Source organism: Phocoena sinus, chromosome 7 (genome assembly GCF_008692025.1).
Source record: "Phocoena sinus isolate mPhoSin1 chromosome 7, mPhoSin1.pri, whole genome shotgun sequence".
Lineage (NCBI taxonomy): Eukaryota > Metazoa > Chordata > Mammalia > Artiodactyla > Phocoenidae > Phocoena > Phocoena sinus.
Window position 1 is genome coordinate 25,522,694 of NC_045769.1, and position 23,787 is coordinate 25,546,480.

General features: G+C 35.6%; 1 protein-coding gene across 1 annotated transcript in view; it reads left to right on the forward strand.

Moving 5' to 3' along the window:
- The window catches only part of ERBB4 (erb-b2 receptor tyrosine kinase 4), a 1,120,642-nt gene that overhangs the window by 919,244 nt on the left and 177,611 nt on the right, over positions 1-23,787 (forward strand). The gene's annotated exons all lie outside the window — the stretch shown is intronic.

Below are 23,787 nucleotides of genomic sequence, written 5' to 3' on the forward strand. Positions count from 1 at the left end.
ACTGTTCTCTGTTTAGTATTTGTGTCATAATTTCAAATTATATTGATAATTTAGTTTTTTCAGAATTATTGCTATAAAGATGTTGCTCACTGCTGATAAGCATTTCACTAAGAAATACTTTTTCCTAAGTATTTTATATCCCAATATCTAATACGTCTCAAACTTATGAACAGAATTCTCTGTTCCACAAGGTTATATGCTCCAGGAAATCTATGTTACTTTTTTCTCTTTTTTCTTTTCTCTTTTCCTGAGAGAAATTCTTCCTTAAGAATTCCACTCTCATGTTCCAATCATGACTGGCATTATCTAGGTTTAAGACCCAGCTGCAATTCTCGGCCCTTCCTCATCATCTATAATCTCCCTTTTCTTTGCAGCTCAGTAAGATGCTTTAATTCCTTGATACCATACCTTCCTCCTTCTCGATTTAGTATTTCATCTTATGAATTATTAACTATGATAAAAAAGAGTAAATATAAGACATGAGGAAACTCTATATGGTACCCTAGGGGGAGGAAGTGTACCCAATGAAGGATAAACTTGAAGGGGTTCAACTTTGTTCCAGCAGATGTGGTTGGACCACCAGATAGCAGAGAAGTCCCTGGTTTATCCAGGCTGAAGCTGATCTAGATTTGTTGCGCCATCAATAGGCAACAGGAATCCACTGGAGTGCAGGCTGAGGGGCAGGTGACCAACAAGTGGTGGTATGGGTGGACTTGAAGTGGGAGTCTGGGTGTGGACAGAGGTCGAGGAAAGACTTTCAGTAGGAATGACTTCTCGGTGTGTGATGTAGGCATCTGTGTGCTGAGAAAACAGATTGATGGTTTCATGCACATTGAGTGGGGGGGCTTGAAATGGAGTCCAAGCAGGCCAATGAGTGCAAGCTGTATGGGAACTTGCTGGGTGAGTCTAGGCACCTGAGCAAACAGGAGATCTACAGAGCAGGCAGGCAATTCAGGACTCTGGTTTTCATGTCACGGGGGCTATGGAAAATTTATTACCACACCCAAGGATTTAAAGTCATGGAGAACCAACTATGTCCTGGGCCCAAGGCTGGGGAAGGCTCTATCAAATGTCCTCATACCTACATGACTGACTCACATATCAATACCCCAGCATCTGCACACCCCACGCCTCCTAACCTGTGCCAGAAATTGCAGGAAGCCTCCTCCTCTTTCAACGTTCCTCCAGAGCCCTCAACTTAAAAGTTTAACATTATGTTCACTTTGAAGGAGAAATACTTAAAGAAATTCAGTTCTTTATCACATTTGTAGCTGAGAGGCAATAAACTGATAATTGACACAACATCCTCATACTAATAGCTTCCTGAAAAAGGGTGCATTGTAGGGATAAGTGTTTTTTTTTTCTTTCTTTTTTTGATAATTGGTACATTGGAAAAACTTTTTCTACCTCTCTACTTGATTGATACTTTTCCTGGGTATAACATTCTGTTGATAATCCTTTTCCCTCAGCATTTTGCAAACGTTTTTCTAATTGTTGTTTAACTTCCTATTTTGCTATTGTAAAATCTAATGCCATTCTGATCCCTAATTCCTGTTTTCCTCTTGTCAATATTTGACTCTTTTTTCTGCTAATTCCAAAGTTTTCAAATGATGAACCTTGAAACTTTTTTTTTTTTTTTAATTCATTGTGCTGAGCTCTTGAAGGACTCTTTGGACCTAGAAACTTATATCTGTCAGTTTGGCATATTTTTCCTCCATGGCCTCTTTGTTTGTTTGTTTGTTTTTGCGGTACGCGGGCCTCTCACCGTTGTGGCCTCTCCCGTTGCAGAGCACAGGCTCCGGACGCGCAGGCTCAGCGGCCATGGCTCACGGGCCCAGCCGCTCCGCGACATGTGGGATCTTCCCGGACCGGGGCGCGAACCCATGTCCCCTGCATCGGCAGGCGGACTCCCAACCACTGCGCCACCAGGGAAGCCCTCCATGGCCTCTTTGATAATATTATCTTTTTTTTTTTTTTTTTTTTTTCCTGCACTTTCTTCTGGTATTCTTTTTAGTCAGTTGCTGGACCTTCTGGATTGATTGTTTAATTTTAAAATCTTTTTTCTCAGATTTTCCAAATTATAAATACAATATATGTTCTCATGTGTCTTAGGGTGTTAGTTTTTGAAATGTTTTTGTCTGTTCCCTGAATTATCTCTTCCTGTGAGTTCTTTCTGTTTCTTTGTTTTCTGGTATAATGGAATACCATAGACTAGGAGTCTTATAAGCAACAGAATTTTTTTCCTCAGGCTGAAAAGTGCAAGATCAGGGCACAGACAGATTTGGTATTTGATGAGATCCCACTGCCTGATTTATAAACAGCTATTCTCTTCTTCTTGTGTCTTCATAGACAGAAAGGATGAGGGAGCTCTCCAAAGTCTCTTCTACAAGGGCACTAATCTCATTCATGAGAGCTCTGCCTTCATGACATAATCACCTACCAAAAGCCCCACCTCCTAATATGTTGCATTGGGGTTAAGAGTTCAAGATAGGAATATTGAGGGACACAAACATTCAGTCTGTAGCACCTGGTGATTTGAGTTCTCTTGTGAGCAAGAATATGACCATTTGTTTAAATTACCCACTAAAGGGCCATTTATTTTTGCAGAGAAAATCTACCAATTTTTTCTAGCAAAATTATACACCTGGCTGCACATTTTTGGAGATGATTACAAGTAGTTTTGTTCACTACATAGATTTAACACAAACAGGAAAAAAGAGACCTTCCATTAGTAAGGCTCTTTTCCAATCTCCACTGTGCCTGGTGTACCTAAAGGTAATGTGTTTGGTTCAGTTTCTCCATTTAAAAACGTCTAGTTTCTTGCCAGAATGGAGAGAAGCAATAACCTGCTACTCCAAATAAGGAGACCAGAGAGTCTAATTGTTCTTTATACAAATTTTAAATATTACTTCTGTTTTCATTTCCATTTTCCACCTTCACCATCTAGATGTCTCCAGTTTTTATACTACCCCCCAACCCCTGCCAGTTTCTGCTGAATGAATTGGCTTTTATATCCCTGGCATCCCCCTTTGTAGGTATTTGCCATTTTGCTTTCTTAGTTTTACTACCTCCATTTCCCTGAAATTCGTTAAGTTTTTTTTTTTTTTCATTTGTTGTTATTCCCTCTTCCATTCTCCTGGTCTTTTGGATTTGTATCTTTTTACTGTCTTCAGTGTAATTTTAGTGGAATCTTGGGAAGGAGCAGAGAAAATGCATGCACTTTATCTATTAAACTGGAAGCCCTGTAAGGAATTTAAATCTAGAAATCCTAGAAGAGCTCCCTCTAACCTTGCTTTTTGTCAATAGTTTTTATTAAAGTAAAACTAAAAAATATGTACCCTTTAATTTAATCCATGTAATAATCTCATGCTATTGGAGAATGTTTCCCTCATAAGGAACAGCATTAGATATGCTTTTTGGGAAATAAATGATTGCTTACTGAGAATTAGTGGGCTCCTTAAGCATATGACATTGTCTTCCACCCATGGAAACAAGAAGGGCCAGAAGCATCTATATTGAGAAATGGTAGTTTACAACTCTACATGAGCTAGTCACTGTGGAAAGAAATATCTAAGAAAATATCTAGCCCCTGGATTTCAGTTAAAAGTGAAATTCTTTTTTGACTTTCCCCATAGGTTAAATTTTTTAAATATTGGAAATAGTTAGCTAAGAGTTTTTTTTGGTTTTTTTTTTTTGCGGTACGCGGGCCTCTCACTGCTGTGGCCCCTCCCACCGCGGAGCACAGGCTCCGGACGCGCAGGCTCAGCAGCCATGGCTCATGGGCCCAGCTGCTCTGCGGCATGTGGGATCCTCCTGGGCCGGGGCACGAATCCGTGTCCCCTGCATCGGCAGGCAGACTCTCAACCACTGCGCCACCAGGGAAGCCCTGACCTCCTTTGATAGCTCTGGAGCTAAAATGAACCATCAAAGTTGCCCTAAGTTGGCATGTAGCAGTCATTAGAAGTGGGTCGCCTTGGGAAGGGGTGTAAACTTGGGTGAAGTGGCTTTCTGCAGCTGAGGAAATCTTTGAAAGATGGGTTGGCAGAAGGTATTCTCCCAGCGGCACTCTCAGATGCTAAGACAATAAGTTCTTCCTTGAAGGGGGATCTGGACAGTGGTCCTTTTATATCACCTTATATCAACAAATCAGCCTATTTCTTGGCAACATCAACTGTGTAACCAAGAATGTTAACTGTAAGATTATCTTTGTACGACACAAGACACAAATCTGTCTTAACATGGCTAACTAACTCTGTATGTGATGGGGAAAGTTAATATACTTTGAAGAATGCAATATAGAATAATATAAAATGCTATATTTTGTGCTTCAGAGAATAAACTTCGTATATACTGGTACTTTAGAGAGTTGTAAAAAAGATAAGATTCAAGCTCATTCTTTTGATATGGATTTGGTTTGGATAGGTTTAGGGGACAGTGAATTCGCTGCATTTTTCATGTCCTTAGGTAAAGTAGATTGTATCTGTTTTACCTTGTATCATCAGCGTGGAGAAATAGAAAAGCCTGGCATGTTTAAGGTAGCATCAGAATGGCTGTCTGGAAACATAGTTAATTGGGTGAAGTGATAAAACCAGAACAATAAACCAGGAAAAACTTTTAAAGAACCTTACATATTCAATGAATGTGTCCTCCCTTCCCTATCCTACTTCCCCTCTTTGGCAGATAAATGGATGTTCATAATGCATACTTTGGAAACTAAAATAGTGACTTTTCATGTAATTCTGATCAAAATCAAGGAGCTTATTTAAATAATTAAATAATAATGCTCCAAGTACCCCAAGGGTTGCAATTATGTACAGGAAGAATCAATATCTGTATTCATCTGCTGAATAGCCTCGAATTTTTTGTAGTTTTATCATTTTGGTGCTAATACCATGATAACAGACCCCATGAGTGATTTTTATAGGGAAAGTGTAGTCATTTACTCTGTTTAAGTATTTTAGGATCATGTTTGGTGAAAAGAATTATATTGTTTAGGATTATTATCATGATTATAGAGAAAGTTTCAAAAAGTGCTTAAGTTGCTTCTCCTCCTTCCCCATGACAAGACAGCAAGTTTTCACTTTAGATGAGTAACCTCTCCCTATGGATATTTTTAATGTAAATTACTTGGAAAATGTGTTTATCCTTAGCATAAGAACTCTTCTTTGTTCTGAGTACACTATTTTGTTCTGAGTACACTATTTTGTTCTGAGTACACTTCTTTGTTCTGAGTACACCATTTTTCTACTAAAATTTCTATCCTAGAAACAGAATATATGTGTGTATTAAAAAATGGATAACATCATTAACATCTCATAATTGTAGGTCAATAATTTGGAATTATACCTATTGACTGAATTATTCATTTTTATAATGATAATTCAGAAATGAATGCTAACCACTGTGGTCACAAATTGATCAGATGTTCTGTTCTGATGATTGAACTTTGGTAACTTTAATAGGGCTAAACTTAAAACTGACATTTTGAACATAACTATACAATAGTAATCAGCTTTATGATGGGTATTTCACTTAGTGATAAATTTGGAATTTAGTTTGGACAATATATTTAAAAAATTTTTGGACTGACATAATTAAACATCTACCTAGTCATTTTGATATATAGTCTCAGTTACAAATCATTCTGTACTATCAATACTTAATTAGATCATTGCTCCTGGGGCTTAAAAGTTGGATCTGAGGGTACATATTTTTGTGTAGAAGTGTACAGTATGAATAGGGAAGAATACATGGATAGTTAAGTCATAAGAGCTACTCAGAAGGACTACAAATTTGTTTTGAATGAGATCTAAGTTGATTTAAGAAAATATGTGGGCATTCACTTTTAAGTCCTAGAAATGTTAACTAGATTTATGGTTTTAGACTTGCTGTCATTCTTATGTTTTTTTCAAATTGACCCTAGAAAATTATCTTCAGACTGAGACATTTTTTTGGATCTAGATATTGCATTTTAATTAAACCTAAAGAAATAAAGATCACTTCCTCAGAACATATAGAACTTTCAAATTCTTTGTAACATCTGCAGATCATTACACTCTGAGGCTATACAACAGTTTATTTAAATTGTCCTTATCGCTAGAGGGTGATTTCCAGATTTTTGCTACCACAAACAATGCCACAATGAAGAACCTGTGTTATATATGTGTGAATGTATATCTGCAGGATGAATTTCCAAGAGTGCAATTCCCAGTTCAAAAGGTAAATACATCTGTCATTTTATAGTTAAAATCAAATGATCCTCCATACAGGTTGTTCCATTTGGCATTTTCACCAGTGATGTATGCCAACAATTGTTGGCTCCAAGACTATGTGTCCCATGGCCTATGTAATAGAGGACAGAGTTTTATCAAATCTTTGGATGTTTTTCCAAATTGAAAAGTAGCAAATGATATTGCATGATGCTTTCTTTTGTTTGTTTGTATAAAACAACAAAAATTTATCTTCTCACAATTCTTGAAGTCAAGACAAAATGTATATCTATACATCCTTAAGTTTTGCTATAGTTTTGAATTGATAGAGATCCTTGACTCAGCAATTAAAAAGAAACTATAATAGACTCAAACACAATCCTCTAGGAATTATGTGTTGTCTGGGGAATGTATGTAGAAGGAATAGAGCTCATACATGGATTCTCTAGGACCAAATATGAGGAGAAATAAAAAGAAATATTCTGGAAGGAACAGTAAATTTTTTCTCACTACAAAATATGGTGAGCACCAAAAAAAAAAAAAAAAAATGCTGTCCAGAACAATATCAGTATTTTTTAGTACTTCCAGTGTACATTTAACCTGCATTTCTTTTACTGTGAATTAGACAGCACAATTCTATATTTCTTTTTCTATGCATTATCTTTTCATGACTTTGCTTTTTCTTAATTCAGTCAGTTGTCTTTTGCTTCTTAATTTCTATAAACTCTTCATATATTAGAGAGATTAGCACCTATGATAAGTGTTGCAAATATTTTTCCTCTTTGTTATTTGGCTTTTAATGCCTTTATGATATATCATAATGTACATAATTATTTTAAAGTCAAATTTATTAATATATTCTTTTTTGTCTGCTGAATGTTGTGTGTTGGCTAGAAAGCAATTCCCAACATTTTAATTTTGCATAGGTTTATTGCTTTCAAAATTTCACTCATGAAATTCTGCTTCACCACATTTGATGGGGTTAAGAGATATTAGAAGCAAGGTGGGGCATTTTTTTTTGTTTGCGGTACGCAGACCTCTCACTGTTGCGGCCTTTCCCATAGCGGAGCACAGGCTCCGGACGCGCAGGCCCAGCGGCCATGGCTCACGGGCCTAGCCGCCCCGCGGCATGTGGGATCCTCCCGGACCGGGGCACGAACCCGAGTCCCCTGCATCAGCAGGCGGACTCCCAACCACTGCGCCATCAGGGAAGCCCTAGGCGGGACATATTTTGATGTAAATTTCTTGAACTTTGACTAATTATGACAAAGATAAGCTACAGAAACTTAAGTATTTTGATGCTTAAAATAATCCCAGCCCCAGTAGACTGAAAATCAACAACTTTGATTATTTTCACCAAGGATAACTTTTCATTGACACAGAAGCTGAGAGTTGACTTTAATAATCTTCTCTTGATTTTGGAATTATTCTTCTATAATATTTATAAGCACAAATATTTATATTTATTAAGCATTTGAGAATAGCGTCTGAGCCTGAATAATGACAGTTAGGCACATGCTTATGCTTTACTTGATTCTAATGTACTATATATTTTTAGAAAACATTTTCTCAAAAACATATTTCTTCAAATGTTTAATTTCTCAGTTTACCTGTTCATGTCATTATATACATTCAGGCTCTTTGTGAATAATTGTAAATTGCATTGAAAAATTTTTAAATCATAGTGAAATTAATAAAATGATTTAATACTTAAACATATCTAATTTAATATTTAAATACTCTGATTTTTTAAAGTTGTAAATCCTCAAAGGCATTTTTTCCTTGTTTTTGCTGTCAATTGTGAATAAATTAATATTGATTTAATTTTTTAATTAATTTTATTTAATTATGAGAACAGTACACATAGCCTTAGAAATAACACATTTTCATGAAATTGAATGTCTTTCTACACCTACGTCCTTTTATTTTTTTCCTATTTCATAAGTAAGTTTATAGGCTTGGCTTACTGCCTCATCATTACAATTTTTTTAGAGATGCATTATATTAATGTGAAATATAATGATGAAAGAATTTCATTTCATTTAGTAAAACAAGCTCTAAATCCCACAAATAATTAAAGTACAGCTAAAATATTTAGAAAAAAAACATAAATGGATCTGTGTATGTATAATGTTAGGAGGAAGAGAGTGAAATAAGTGGATTTAATTTCTATATTATATATACACACATATATAAAATATACATATGCTTTATATATATATATATATATATATATATATATATATATATATACACTTAACATCAGGACATGTATCCACATTTTTCTTTATGAGTACTTAAACATGAAGTATGATTTTGTGTTTCTTATTCACATATATTATGTAATTTTAATCTTTATATGCCAAATTTCTGGGCAAAAGTTTAAAATTCAGTAGTACAGAAAACTAGTCCAGTGTTCCATTTTGACCTATGATTTTAATCAAAATATATCACACCCTTTCCAGGGATCTAGAAAGGAGTGCTAGACTTACACATTTGGGTTGATAAATATTAAACAGATTAGTCCTACCATTTAGAGTATATGTTATTCTATTAGCCATATTGGTACTCCACTCTCATGTTCTTAATGAACATTTTATTTTTAAAAGTACAAATGACCATCTACTCAGTGAGTTGCTCATCTTTAACATCAAGTATATTACATGTGCACCTAGGAATTACAAGCAAAAAAGCACCAAATGCCAAGAAATAATACAAATATATTTGAAAATTACTGGCTCAGCTGAAACCTGTTGTGCATTTAACAAAACCAAAGAGATGTTTCCTTTTGGAGGTACATCTGAATTAAGTATGCAAGCTATGTGTGTTGAAACATATCAGTTTGTAATTGAATTTTCCTTGAGGCCATTCAGACACACACAATAGGCATGGCTTTTGCTCTTGCAATTACTTTTAAATTAATGGGGAAAGGAAAATATCTAGTATAGTATCTTTCTTTTCATAATACATTTTTTTACTCTTCTCAAGAAAACGCATAGTCAAATGAAAAATAGAAGTTCAAATTGCCTTTTAAATTGTTTGAATTCCACTGTTAAAGAAAACCTGGGGGGCAAATTCAAAAGAATAATTTCCTTCTTGTTTCTAGTGAACATTTTTAGAATTCAGAAACAAATAGAAAATATTTTTAATTAGTTGATGAAAAATTACCACTGTGACCCCTCTCTAATCTCTCTGCTCATCAATTACATTGTTTATATTACCATGTCATATCTACAGAAATATTTTTTAAGATTATATTTCTCATATTTTTTAAAGTTTAAGAGATAGAATATAGTTCTACAGATATTCATTTGTTGCAAATAATCACTATATTCTAACTTTTTATGATGGATACATTGTTGAATACAGTTATTTTTATTTTAGAAAATATAACTATTAAAAATACAGAAACATAATTTATCTCAAAATATAATTTATTATACTCTCCTCTCAAATCTTGGGAATATAAATAATTCCTAAATGATATTTCAATAAATACTTGTGATTTCTTTTTTTATGTGTTTGGCTCTGGCTTCTATTTACCAGAGCTTGTTATAAAATTAAAAAAATAAAAATAAATTATTGAAATTCATTCCTCTCAATCATTCCATCTCCCAATGGTACGGTTTTGAAAAATACTTGTCACATTGTAAGGAATAATAACAATTTTTTTTTAAATCTGCAATGTCACTGAAAACATGAAACTTTATGAATGAAACTATTTATGCATGTCATGTTATATGCAATTCATTCTTATTTTTAGAATTTGACTTGGATACATATTGAGTGCTAAGTAAATCTTTGCTTGTTGATCAAATTTTTTCCATTATTTGACGTTTTTCTTCTGAGAAGCACACTGTACCATTAAAAACTCTTAGCTCATAACCACAATATCTGTATTTATTTTCAAAGACATCTAAAGTCATCTGATGACTACTAAATGAAGTATTTAAATATTTCCATCACATTTTCAAAGAAAATATATTAGATGTGCAAAAATGCTTTAATGCTATAAAGCACCATAACTCTGTACTGATATTGCAGATATCCTCAAGTGTATTGCTTCTTTAATCACACTTAACATTTAATTGCATAGTTTGCACTTAAAAATCACTGAAATTGGTTTAGAAGAACCTTATAAAACTTGCTTTCTCTGTACTATGATTTTAAAAATTGAAATAAATATCAGGTTATGATGTTCCAGTACATGTTTTAACACATCTGTGAATTTTAATTTATATAAATTAAAATACCTAAAAAATGAAGAATTTATTTTTTGAGTGGGTTTTACATACCATTTGAAGATTTGATGAATAATTACTCTGCATATATGAATTCCTTTACTTTAAATCTAAGTAACCTATATAAGTATTATCATAAATAATAATTTTCTGGTTCCTCTGATGAAACAGACTGAAGCAAATAATTCTTGAGAGTTTAAGTGCCACAGAGGCATTTTCTAATAATACAAAAGTTTCATAATCATGACTGGTGACTTTAAATTTTGATTTTTTAACTCTCAAAAATGATATTTAGCTCCTAGTACCAGTTCCATCTCAGTTCAGTCTGGTTCTTAGTGGAAGGACTGATGTCATAGCCATCAGAACTTTAAAATTTAGATAATAAAGGGGGCTTCAGAAATTCTGGAAGCTATAATAATGTAAAGGATCAAGAGGAGAAAAGATTAGTAGAATAGCCTCAGAGTTTGTTACATCCCCACATAGGGGATAGGAAAACAACATAGCAACAATTAATAGAGACTACAGACAAAAGTCACTGCACCTTCCCTCAAAAAAGCTGTCCCCATATATATCTATAAAGAACTGAGAGATTGTTAGACATTCCACTGACTATTGAATACTGTAATTTCTTTTGTCCTTTTCAGAATTGTTTGGTAGAAAGTCAAAGAGTAATTGTTAATGCCTGTATTAGGCAGAGAAATTGTGTGACCATGGCAATGAACCAGACTGACCAATACTGTCATGAAATTTGGTGGAAAAAAAATGATGCCATGGGGTAAAGTGGATTATGAGGAAAGTACAATGAGTTGTGGGAATGAAAAGAAGAAACAGAGATGCTGAGAAGCAAAATTGTATTCATATTGGATGAAAATCCTTTCCTACTGCAGGGAAGGAGAAGTAAAAGAGAATCTCTCCTTCCAGAAAGAAGCAGGGGAAGGTTTTTTATCTTGACTTATATATCAGGTTTTTATCATCCACAGGACAAACTCCTCAATATTCTCTGTAACTTACTGAAGGATTTTTTTTTTTAATGTGAAGTAGGAAACCCCAGCCCAGATCACAAACTACAAAACCTGAAGACCCTTTTTAAAAAGGTGTTTGGCAAGCTAGGTATTTATTTCAGATTCCTAAGGATGCAGTGTGCTAAAATCTCATTACCTTATTCATGGACAGCAGCTTCCTCATCTCTTGGCTTTCAGACCATTTCCCTATGATTTATCCTGGGGACAGTGCTGCCAGAATATGTGGATTCTGTCAAGGATTTTGACAGAATAAAATCCAAATGTCAGCCTATCATTTAAACTCCTACAAGCCCTAGTACCAGCCTCCCTTTCCAGTTTTATTCCTTACTGTTTTGTCATGTGCCAGATGCTCCCTATAAGCAGATCTAGTTGTATTCCCCATGCATATGACACTTTCCCACTTTCTTAATTTTAGAAGGAAAGGAAATAGTTATATTGGATAACTGATATGTACCAGATCCTGTGCTAGATTCTTTCCTATATATTATGTGAAACTGTTGTTACACAAGATGAGTATTATTGATCCTCAGCTGTATACAGCAGAGGAAACTGAGGTTTTGACAGGGTGACTGACTTGCTTCTTATGATGTTAACTAGTAAAAGAGCACACTCTGGAAAGAAGTTTTGCATGAATCAGGGTTCATACCTCTTTCTCCTCAAAACACCGTCCAACCCATGTTATTTATTCTTTTATAACATGTTCTTCCTGCATAGTGATATCCACACTCAGGTTTTTCTTCTCAACAAAGCTTTTATTTTTTTTTCCTGCATTCAGTTAGAAGATAATCTCTGTCTTCCATACATTGTTATAGGAATCTTAGATCATAAATATTCATCATAACTGTTATTAATGTTCATAACATTTTTACTAAAATTTAAAGACTTCTAGGATATCCTCTATTTATGAGTAGAATATATGTCTTTTTAATTTTTGCATCCTAGTGGAATGTATAGAGTAAACTTCAATCAATATTGGGCATGAGTTAATGAATGAATGAAAGAATGGCTAGCTATTTCCTATGAATGCTCCTAAACTCCATACCGTTATTAATAAGGTAATATTTAACAAAATAACCCTTATAGTGCTCTGCACTACTGTTTGAGTTTTCTGATGATGAATATAATGGCCATGAATTGACTTTTCCGAGGGCAGTCATTATAGAAATCTCAGTTACCATTCCATTTCTAAAATATTGGTTAATTTTCAGTGGCTGGTTTCAAATGCCAGGTCAGGATTGGAGGCCTTCTTGCAGAGATTCTTTATGAGGTATTCCTTTTTCCACTGCCACTTTTCTAACCCTTACACAGTGTGTGTCTTGCCACAAAACCACACATTCCTTTGACTCAGAGCCTCCCAAAGCAAAGACATTAGCAATAGGGGTCTTTTGTAACACCATATATTTTCTTTCAGGGTTTATTATAACTCCTTTTGTGTCAGGTGGTAATATCGTTTACTGCTACTATATTAAAAACATAGAAACATCAATAACATTAATGCAGATTTTTACTAGTGATTGCCTCTGAATACTCTTGACATCAAGATAAGTGTAGAATATTAAAATAACATTGACATGAATATTTAATATAAGAACTTGCATATAAATCATGGTTTCAAAATTTAATATATCTGATGGCAATAATTAAGTTCATTATAAAAAGTAGAGGAGATAAGAAAGAAATAAATGATAGGACAAATGATTTCTATGTGTGAATTATCCTATATGAGCATGAGACTAGTAACTGAAAAATGGAGACTTAATTAAAGTCACTCAGTATTTTATCTGGAATGAATCATAAAGAACACAATTCAGCCTGCTCTTTTACCAGAAGTGTATTTAAGATATTTTATTAGTTTTTAAGGGAGGGTTTTCCTAATTTTATTTGGTTGTTTGTTGTTATATGCCTTTAATATAATTGGGATTAATTAACAGATTCTTTTTGTAAATTAGAAACACAATAGGTGTCTTCCTTTGGAGAATGTGCAGTATCTATAGGAAAACAGAATTAATTCCCCAAATTATACAAAATAGCAAATCATGAAGTCCTAAGCAATTAAATAAGATCTATTACCAAAATTACTAGATTCTGATCTATTTTAAGTCAAATTTAATTTTTAAATATATTGATTGAGACTCCTAGAATCAAGTTCTCCTGTGCAGAAATGAGAATAAAGTCATGAGTTAGTCTTTGTCTCTTCCTGCAAAGGTTATTCAGCATTTTATAATAGGAGGAGTAATTTTAGGCAGTTGAGGATAAATTGTGCTCAGGTGATTTATCAAAAAAAAAAAAAAGTACCTGTTAGAATATCACTTCATAAAGTTGCCATTAATAGGTTGATCTTATCAGTGATAGTTCCTGCTAGGATACTAAGATAATGACTACAAAATCAGCTGAGTCCCCCTGGTTACCTGACATCAACAACTCATGAGGAGACATCATGGTAGAGATAGTCTTGGCTGCGGATACAATGGGAACCAGGTTCAAATCTCAACTTGGCTACTTACTAACTTTAAGATCTTGGCCAATTGCTTCTCCTTTTCAAACTACTCTCCTTATCAGTTAGTTGATATAATAATACCTGTTGGACAAGTTTGTCCTGAGAACTAATTATGTTCATATGGAAAATCAATAGCATTGTGCCAGGTACAATTCAACAACAAGCAGCAGTTATGATCTGATGAAATTCTTGAATAGATGACTTTAGAGGGACTATGTTTACTAAAAACTAGAAAGCTGTAGGGGAACTAAAGACAGCGCTTACCCAACAGGTCAAATAACCTTATAAAAATTGATTTTCATTTATAGAGAGAAAAAAATGAAAGCAGTAGACACTATTTGGGAGCTAATAATTATTCCTTCCTCCCTAGCTGTAGACTCTATAGCCTCAGATGATTTATTCTGATTCTAGGAAGTTGATGTTTTCATTCTTTACAGAAGATTGCAGTGTCCTCTCAGAAGATCCATGTTGGACCTTGCTGAGCTTGTTCTATATCAGTCCTGAATGGTTAATTGCAGACACCTTTGTGCATCTCTTTCTGTAACTTTGCTAAGATTAATCAGTAAGTGATTGTCTCTGCCCTAGATATAAGCATGCACCAGTACCTCTTAGTCTTTATCATCTACTTAAACCCAATTGCTATTTACTGTTATTACTGTTATTGTGGTTACTATTTGTTACAGAACAAATTTGTGCTGTCCTTGAAGTTCTCTTGCAACTCCATAAGCTACCTTTGGCCTTCTCCTAATGTTTCATGATTACCTTTATGTTGAAAGTAGGAAGAGATGTTTCCAGCTCTCCATGGGCTTAAATAGGAAAAGAATAGCTTATAAAGGGCTGACAGAAAAAATATTTTTTGGTCGATTTACCTACCTTTTATTCCAAATGGCCCTACTAAGACTTGAAAAAAGATCAAAGTGCCCATTTACCCTGGGCTGCAGTTTTTTTACAGACTCCTGGCTATGCCTTTACTACTCAATGATTTCACTCCCTTCAAATATAATTAGTTTAATACAAATGTAAATGTAACTAACATTTTTAAGAGTCTACTAGGCACTGCTAAGCTCTTTGCCTATACTATATCATTTGGCTATTACATATATATGTGTTAATTTTTAAATGAATTGAAAGTATCTGCATCATTTAGATTAGACCAATATAGTACAGCCAAACTAAAAAAAGTTTGGCAGCAACATTAATTGTAAAACTATGTATAAAATCAAGGCAACAATGTTTAAATCTCACCTTTACTTTCCAATAAGTTGTTTTTTGTTGTCTAAAGCATTGGATGGAGAAGGATTTTGAGTCCTCATCCAGTCCTTGCAGAATACAGTAGTTGTACTAGTTTTCCTTGGCTGCTGTAACAAACTACACAGACCGTTGACTTCACAGAAACATTATAGCACATTTCTGGAAGCCAGACTTCTGAAGTCAAGGCGTTGGTAGGGCTGCATGCTTTTCAGAAGCTCTAAAGGAAAATCTGTTTCTTGTCCATCCAGTGTCTGGTGGCTGCATATGTTCTGTAGCTTGTGGAAGCATCACTCTCACCTCTGACTCCTCTGGTATCTGTATCTAATCTCCTTATGACTTTCTCTTATAAGGATAGTTGTGAGGGCATTGAAGGCCCACCCAGATAATCCAAGATGATCTCATCTTGAAATCCCTAACTTAATCATATCTGTACAGACCCTTTTTCCAAATACAGTAAGATTCACAAGATCCTGGGATTAAGATGTGGGCGTATTTGGGGATTCATTATCAGCCCATCACAATGATTGCTCAGCAGTCTCTGCCATGGGCAAGGGGAGGGAGTGCTGGGGTTGCACACGTGCCATTTTTTGCCCAACAGTGACTTAAATCTGTCATTTAATAAATAAGTTTTAGGTTATGTGACTTGCCCAAATTTACCTAATCAGACGAACCCCAACAAGAAACAGATGGTAGGGCTTCCCTGGTGGCGCAGTGGTTGAGAGTCTGCCTGCCTGATGCAGGGGGACACGGGTTCGTGCCCCAGTCCGGGAAGATCCCACATACCACGGAGCAGCTAGACCTGTGAGCCATGGCCGCTGAGCCTGCGCGTCCGGAGCCTGTGCTCCACAACGGGAGAGGCCACAGCAGTGAGAGGCCCGCGTACCGCAAAAAAAAAAAAAAAAAAAGAAACACATGGTATATTAAGTTGGAATAATGGAAGAGAGTTTAGCAAAGGGGTTTTTATAAAGGTATAGGCAGGGTTGAGGAACACCAGCCATAGACTGTTGAAGTGTCTCGAGACTAGTAACAGAACTGCTAGGCCTGAAGGAGCAAGAGAAAGATTACCACTGTGACTTTTAGAAGGCTGCAGGGAATTGGGGGATGAGGGATAAATACCAACCTCACTTTCTTCTCTCTTTAGTCTTCTGCTGCTTCTTTTTATTGGCTGAACACAAATGAAGCCAATACAGAGAAAAGGTAGCCTGTTGTCATCCATTTGGGTCAGTTTTGCTGGGCACATGGCAAAGTGGAGAAGGATGGAGAATGGCTCTGGAGGGGCAAAGAGAAATATGCAGGTTAATCCCACAGATCACTAGCATCATAGCTGGGAGTATAATCTAACCTTCTTTATTACAGAATGTGTTGCATTTTTCGACATATCAAATTTAACTCAACAAATGTTTATTGAGTACATGCAAGATTAAGTGTATCTATGTAGGACTCCAAAAAATGCCAAGGATTTTTTTTTTGTAAGTTATAGCAAAAACACACTGGAATTAATGGAAAATCAGCATTCTTTTTTACAGCAGCAATGTGAGTCTGAACGTAACTAGGAGTCAGGTTAAAAATACATGGAAGGGACAGGCTCTTTGGTGGGGCTAATGGCAGAGTGGAGGGCTCACGCCAGAGAGTACTTCCCAGAACTTCTGCTGCCAGTGTCCTTGTTCCCACAGTGAGCCACAGCCACCTTCTGCCTCTGCAGGAGACCTCCCCAACACTAGCAGAGGGCAGACAGCAGAAGCAAGAAGAATTACAATCCTGCAGCCTGTGGAACAGAAACGACATTCACAGAAATATAGACAAGATGAAAAGGCAGAGGGCTATGTACCAGATGAAGGAACAAGATAAAATCCCAAAAAAACAACTAAATGAAGTGGAGATAGGCAACCTTCCAGAAAAAGAATTCAGAATAGTGATAGTGAAGAAGATCCAGGACCTCGGAAAAGAATGGAGGCAACGATTGAGAAGATGCAAGAAATGTTTAACAAAGAACTAGAAGAATTAAAGAACAAACAAACAGAGATGAACAATACAATAACTGAAATGAAAACTACACTAGAAGGAACCAAGAGCAGAATAACTGAGGCAGATGAACGGATAAATGACCTGGAAGACAGAATGGTGGAATAAACTGCTGCAGAACAGAATAAAGAAAAAAGAATGAAAAGTATTGAAGACAGCCTAAGAGACCTCTGGGACAACATTAAATGCAACAACATTCACATTATAGGGGTCCCAGAAGGAGAAGAGAGAAAGGACCTGAGAAAATATTTGAAGAGATTATAGTTGAAAATTCCCTAACATGGAAAGGAATTAACCACCCAAGTGCAGGAAGCACAGACAGTCCCATGCAGGATAAACCCAAGAGAAACACGCTGAGACACATAGTAATCAAACTGGCAAAATTAAAGACATAGAAAAGTTATTGAAAGCAGCAAGGGAAAAATGACAAATAACGTACAAGGGAACTCCCATAAGGTTAACAGCTGATTTCTCAGCACAAACTCTACAAGCCAGAAGGGAGTGGCATGATATACTTAAAATAATGAAAAGAAAGAACCTACAACCAAGATTACTCTACCCAGCAAGGATCTCATTCAGATTTGATGGAGAAATCAAAAGCTTTACAGACAAGCAAAAGCTAAGAGAATTCAGCACCACCAAACCAGCTCTACACCAAATGCTAAAGGAACTTCTCTAAGTGGGAAACACAAGAGAAGAAAAGGACCTACAAAAACAAACCCAAAACAATTAAGAAAATGGTCATAGGAACATACATATCGATAATTACCTTAAAAGTGAATGGATCAAATGCTCCAAACCAAAAGACACAGGCTTGCTAATAGATAGAAAACAAGACCCATATATATGCTGTCCACAAGAGACCCACTTCAGACCTAGGGACACATACAGACTGAAAGTGAGGGGATGGAAAAAGATAGTCCATGCAAATGGAAATCAAAAGAAAGCTGGAGTAGCAATACTCATATTAGATAAAATAGACTTTAAAATAAATAATGTTGCAAGAGACAAGGAAAGACACTACATAATAATCAAGGGATCAATCCAAGAATAAGATAAAACAATTCTAAATATATATGGACCCAGCATAGCAGCACCTCAATACATAAGGCAACTGCTAACAGCTATAAGAGGAAATTGACAGTAATATAATAATAGTGGGGGACTTTAACACCTCACTTACACCAATGGACAGATCATCCAAAATGAAAATAAATAAGGAAGCAGAAACTTTAAATTACACAATAGACCAGATAGAGTTAATTGATATGTATAGGACATTCCATCCAAAACCAGCAGATTATACCTTCTTTTCAAGTGTACATGGAACATTCACCAGGATAGATCACATCTTGGGTCACAAATCAAGCCTCAGTAAATTTAAGAATATTGAAATCATAACAAGCATCTCTTCTGACAACAACTCTATGAGATTAGAAATGAATTACAGGGAAATAAAACCGTAAAAAACACAAACACATAGAGGCTAAACAATATGTTATGAAATAACCAAGAGATCACTGAAGAAATCAAAGAGGATATCAAAAAATACCTTGAGAGAAATGGCAATGAAAACACAATGATCCAAAATGTATGGGATGCAGCAAAAGCAGTTCTAAGAGGGAAGTTTATAGCTATACAAGCATACATCAAGAAACAAGAAAAATCTCACATAAACAATGTAACCTTACACCTAAAAGAACTTGAGAAAGAAGAACAAACAAAACCCAAAGAAGTTAACAGAAGGAAAGAAATCATAAAGATCAGAGCAGAAATAAATGAAATAGAAACAAAGAAAACAATAGCAAAGATCAATAAAACTCAAAGCTGGTTCTTTGAGAAGGTAAACAAAATTGATAAACCATTAGCCAGACTCATCAAGAAAAAGAGGGAGAGGACTCAAATCAATAAAATTAGAAATGAAAAAGGAGAAGTTACAGCAGACACAACAGAAATACAAAGCATCCTAAGAGACTACTACAAGCAACACTATGCCAATAAAATGGACAACCTGGAAGAAAAGGACAAGTTCGTAGAAAGGTATAACCTTCCAAGACTGAACAGGAAGAAAGAGAAAATATGAACAGACCAATCACAAGTAATGAAATTGAAACTGATTAAAAATCTTCCAACAGAGCTTCCCTGGTGGCGCAGTGGTTGAGAGTCCACCTACCGATGCAGGGGACGCGGGTTCGTGCCCTGGTCCGGGAAGATCCCACATGCCGTGGAGCGGCTAGGCCTGTGAGTCATGGCTGCTGAGCCTGCGCGTCTGGGGCCTGTGCTCCACAACGGGAGAGGCCACAACAGTGAGAGGCCCCTGTACCACAAAAAAAAAAAAAAAAAAAAAAAATCTTCCAACAAACAAAAGTCCAGGACCAGATGGCTTCACAGGTGAATTCTATCAAAAATTTAGAGAAGAGCTAACACCCATCCTTCTCAAATTCTTCCAAAAAATTGCACAGGAAGGAACACTCCCAAACTCATTCTATGAGGCCACCATCACCCTGATACCAAAACCAGGCAAAGATACTACAAAAAAAGAAAACTACAGACCAATATCACTGATGAACATAGATGCAAAAATCCTTAACAAAATACTAGCAGACGGAATCCAACAACACATTAAAAGGATCATACACTATGATCAAGTGGGATTTATCCCAGGGATGTAAGGATTCTTCAAAATACGCATATCAATCAATGTGATACACCATATTAATAAATTGAAGAATAAAAACCATATGATCATCTCAATAGATGCAGAAAAACTTTTGACAAAATTCAACGCCCATTTATGATAATAACTCTCCAGAAAGTGGGCATAGAGTGAACCTTCCTCAACACAATAAAGGCCACATACAACAAACCCACAGCAAACATCATTCTCAATGGAGAAAAACTGAAAGCATTTCCTCTATGATCAGGAACAAGTCAAGGATGTCCACTCTCACTACTGTTATTCAACATAGCTTTGGTAGTCCCAACCATGGCAATCAGAGAAGAAAAAGAAATAAAAGGAATACAAATTGGAAAATAAGAAGTAAAACTGTCACTGTTTGCAGATGACAGGATACTATACATACAGAATCCTAAAGATGCCACCAGAAAACTACTGGAGCTAATCAATGATTTTGGTAAAGTTGCAAGATACAAAATTAATGCCCAGAAATCTATTGCATTCCTATACACTAACAACGAAAGATCAGAAAGAGAAATTAAGGAAACACTCCCATTTACCATTGCAACAAAAAGAATAAAATACCTAGGAATAAACCTACCTAGGGAGACAAAAGACCTGTATGCGGAAAAGTATAAGACACTGATGAAAGTAATTAAAGCTGATACCAACAGATGGAGAGATATACCATGTTCTTGGATTGGAAGAATCAATATTGTGAAAATGACTATACTATCCAAAGCAATCTACAGATTCAATGCAATCCCTATCAAATTACCAATGGCATTTTTTATGGAACTGGAACCAAACATCTTAAAATTTGCATGGAAACAAAAAAGACCCTGAATAGCCAAAGCAGTCTTGAGGGAAAACATCGGAGCTGGAGGAATCAGAGCCCCTGACTTCAGACTATACTACAAAGCTACAGTAATCAAGACAATATGGTACTGGCACAAAAACAGAAATATAGATCAATGGAACAAGATAGAAAGCCCAGAGATAAACCCACGCACCTATGGTCAACTAATCTATGACAAAAGAGGCAAGCATATACAATGGAGAAAAGACAGTCTCTTCAATAAGTGGTGCTGGGAAAACTGGACAGCTACATGTAAAATGAAATTAGAATACTCCCTAACACCATACACAAAAATAAACTCAAAATGGATTAGAGACCTAAATGTAAGACTGGATAATATAAAAGTCTTAGAGGAAAACACAGGTAGAACACTCTGTGACATAAATCACAGCAAGATCTTTTTTAATCCACCTCCTAGAGTAATGGAAATAAAAACAAAAATAAACAAATGGGACCTAATGAAACTTCAAAGCTTTTGCACAGCAAAGGAAACCATAAAGAAGACGAAAAGACAACCCTCAGAATGGGAGAAAATATTTGTAAATGAATCAACGGACAAAGGAGTAATCTCCAAAGTATATAAACAGCTCATGCAGCTCAATATTAAAATACCAAACAACCCAATCCAGGGCAGAAGACCTAAATAGACATTTCTCCAAAGAAGACATACAGATGGCCAAGAGGCACATGGAAAGATGCTCAACATCACTAATTATTAGAGAAATGCAAATCAAAACTACAATGAGGTATCACCTCACACCTGCTTGAATGGGCATCATTTGAAAATCTACAAACGCTGGAGAGGGTGTGAAGAAAAGGGAACCCTCTTGCACTGTTGGTGTTAATGTAAATTGGTACAGCCACTATGGAGAACAGTATGGATGGTCCTTGAAAAACTGAAAATAGAATTACCATATGATGCAGCAATCCCACTCCTGGGCATATACCCAGAGAAAACCATAATTCAAAAAGACACATGCACCCCAATGTTCATTGCAGCACTGTTTACAATAGCCAAGTCATGGAAGCAGCCTAAATGCCCATCAACAGATGAATGGATAAAGAAGTGGTACATATATACAATGGAATATTACTCAGCCATAAAAAGGAATGAAACTGGGTCATTTGTTGAGATGTGGATGGATCTAGAGACTGTCAGACAGAGTGAAGTAAGTCAGAAAGAGAAAACCAAATATCGTATATTAATGCATATGTGGAACCTAGAAAAATGGTACAGATGAACTGGTTTGCAGGTCAGAAATTGAGACACAGATGTAGAGAAGAAATGTATGGCCACCAAAGGGGGGAAGCCTCAGGGTGGGTGGTGCTGGTGGTGTGATGAATTGGGTGATTGAGATTGACATGCATACACTGATGTGTGTAAAATTGATGACTAATAAGAACCTGCTGTATAAAAAAGAAAAAAATACATGGAAGGATACAGATTTGAGCTACAGTGGGATAAATAATAAATGGGACATGGCACAATGTTAGATATGGAGTGGAATGCAAAACATTAGAAAAGACAATGCCAAATATGAATCCAAGGTTTAAAACCCAAATTAGAAAATGTTTCTGACATCTACAAAATTGTCAAAGTTAGCAGACAAGCTTTTATCGAGAAATTTACTTTGTGTCTTAAATTTGATATCCAGTAGTTTATCTGTATAAGGATGACCAGAAGGCACTTGAAATATGAGTTGATTCCTGAGATGAGGTAGGATGGGAGGGGGGAATATGATACAGATTCTGTTTATTTATTAATAAAACTGCAATGACCCCTTACTAAGAGCCATACACTCTACAAGAGTTTGATAACATTATCAGCTAATATTACTACTCTCAGAGAAATCATTAGAGATGGTGGTGGACATTTAACAAATAAGTCAAATAAAAATGGAATAGATACCACGATAGGGGAGCTATACCTATATAAAGTCCTATTAGTTTCTGCTCAGAGATGACGGTTGAAATTGCAGGAGTTGAAAAGCATGGTTGGAATATGGGCACAGCATAATTCTCATGTCTGGATATTTTGACAGGTATTTTGCACAGATATTTTGGATATGGTCATGATGCATTTTGCTTTCCATCTTTTAAATAGCCATGTTATTAAACCTGAGAAACCACAGAATTCTGCAGTTGACTCCATGTGTTTCTGATAACTCTGTCATATTTCTTAGTTATAAGATATAAGGATGCAAGAGGTTACAGATGAAAGCAAAGAATATTAGGGACAAAGCTATGATGGCATTTCCACATTTAAGGTATAGGAGGGAAAAGCAGGTGCCAATGCCTGTAATAAGAATACTCAGAGAGACCGGAGTTTCAGGATAGAATAAAATACTATCATCAATCACAGATTTTCAAAAGAGGATGGTGGTCAGTGAGGTATCAGCATGCAGAATCTCAGGAAAATGTTAAGAATGAGGGGATAACTCATTGACTAGTGATAAGGAGGTTACTGGTGACTTTTTCAAGAGTTCTTTGAATAGTTAGAATGTAGGAAAGTTGCAGAAAAACTAGACCCCTAAGGAGCGAAGGACTATAAAATGAAGAAATAGCCAATGAGAACAGCAAATATTCTCAGAGTAGAGAAGTGGAAAAATTGAAGGAACTTTCATTTTTAGAATATAGGACATCTAAATATATTTGTGGGTACAGTGAATGTGCCAATATGGAGTGAAAATAAAGTCATACTAGAGATAAACAAAGGTAAAATTATCCAAAGGAACACAATGGAAAGATGTCAAGAGCACATTTTACAGAGTAAATATTGTGAAAGGTAGAAAGTGTTGTTTTGTTTTGTTTTTGTTTTTATTTTTCCTGCTCAGAGATACAGGTCATAATAAATGTAATAAAGAGTCAATAAGAAATTAAAAACTAAAACCAAGGGCTATTTTTGGAGGATCAAGTCAGGAGATTTGACAAACCTCCATGCATCTATGCTTTTCTCTAACAACACTGGAAAGTTTGAGAATTCAAATGGTGGGAGTTGTCTTTGGCCAA